Genomic DNA, 1,735 nt, shown 5'->3' with positions numbered 1-1,735 from the left:
GAAAACATTGGACTGGTGCCTTCCAGTTTTAAGGGAAAATCTTTTTGAACTTAGAATTCTATACCCAGACAAATAAGCAAGTGTAAAGGAGCAATAAAAAAATTTTTAGTCATATAAGAGTATTTACATACAAGACCACCTCCAAAATAACTATTCAAGAAAATGCAACAGGAAAAAATATTTATTTTAAAAAGTAAAGTGGAGTGGAAGAAAATATAGGTTTGATTTTAACAAAAGGTGAAGCCCATGGGGCAGGGTCCTCCCAGATGCCCCTTCCCTCTCCACCTCTTCCCTCCCTTGCTAAAGGGATTTGTGGAGAGACATAGGCATGGGGAGGAGGCTGGCTCCCAATCTGTGGGGGTGTTGCTTGGGGTAAAGGGCTACGGGCGGGGGGGGGGGGGGGAGCAAAGGACAAGACCAGGGATGAGTCGGGGAGAGCACAAGGACCATTTGCCAGAATCCATGGTTTTCTGATTCCAGAATGAATTGGGAAAAAAAAGCCTAAACCACAAGCAGCACCTGCCTCCTTTCCCCCTTCAGGGCTGTAGTTCTAGGGGAGAAGAAGAGGGCAGCTACACCAAGACCATGGCTCACTCACTCCTGGCCAAGGGAGCAGGGTGAAGAACAGGGGCTCCCTAGCAGATTTGGGGGTAGGGAAGACCAAGATAAAACATCAAATAGGTTGTGTAGGAGTCCAGCTAAAGGCCAGGCCAGAGCTGGGCCAAGCTAGGGGAGGGGGCCTCTGCAGGCTGGAGGATCGCTACTGCCCTCACCACCAGCTTGGGAGCCAGATATTTTGCCAGGGCCTTGATTGCAACAGCTGCCTCCTCTATCATGGGAGACAGCACTGTAATCGGGATCTCCTCTCCATGCTTCTGCTTAGTCTCCTTGCCAAGGTCTAAGGTCCTCTTGCACCTCCCCACTGTGTTGGAGCCATGACAGATACCCATCTTGGATGCCAGCTGGAAATCATTCCTTTTTATGTTGGGAACATTCATATTATGAGTTGATGGGCAGATATCTTCTATTTCTTCCCAGTAAAGATGTCAGTATCAACCAGGTAGACCTTGGCGTGGCCGTGCTTGCCAGTCTTGGAGGTGGACACCTCCACAATCTCACGTGGCCGGCCTTTGAGCACCATGAAGCCATTCTTATCGAATACTGAGCACTGCTTTGGGAAGGTAGCTGAGCCCCCTGCACCTCCTGACTCGAAATCCAAATCATCTGCCATGTTAAGAGGCTTTGATTCCAACTGGAGTAAATGCAATGGAAGCCTGGATCTTGAAGCAAGAGGCCCAAGAGCTCCTTCCACGAAATTATCCATGTAAGCACATGTAAACTCGTGACCTCTCCTTACCCATGGTGCCTCAGTAAAATAATGCCACTTTGTGTTGCCATTATTAAGTGAGAAAATGTATTTTGTACACAGAAAAATACCAGAAAACTTTTTTTAATAGCAAATAGCTGAAAAATGGATAGACCATCTTAGAGTTGGTTATATTATTATTTCCCCAAAGGGTCTGAAGTAATTTTCTGAATATTTTTAGTGGAAACTGGCAAACCCCTATTGATTCTACTCCAGGTCCTTTAAGACAACACCCAACGCTTAATCTGGGCTCTTCTCCCACATAACATAATCAATTAAATATTACCCAGCTTCCACTTCCAGTGGGCAAGAGAAGACTAGCTATTTACATCTTTTTTATTAGTTTGTCTGTGAACAATTCATAACACC

General features: G+C 45.8%; 1 pseudogene; it reads right to left on the bottom strand.

The window, feature by feature from the left end:
• Nucleotides 1-698: 698 nt before the first annotated feature.
• LOC102440465 lies at nt 699-1,231 on the bottom strand (annotated as a pseudogene).
• Nucleotides 1,232-1,735: the final 504 nt, after the last annotated feature.

This window comes from Myotis lucifugus, unplaced genomic scaffold, assembly GCF_000147115.1.
Source record: "Myotis lucifugus unplaced genomic scaffold, Myoluc2.0 scaffold_23, whole genome shotgun sequence".
Classification (NCBI taxonomy): domain Eukaryota; kingdom Metazoa; phylum Chordata; class Mammalia; order Chiroptera; family Vespertilionidae; genus Myotis; species Myotis lucifugus.
This window is presented reverse-complemented; position numbering and strand designations above follow the sequence as displayed.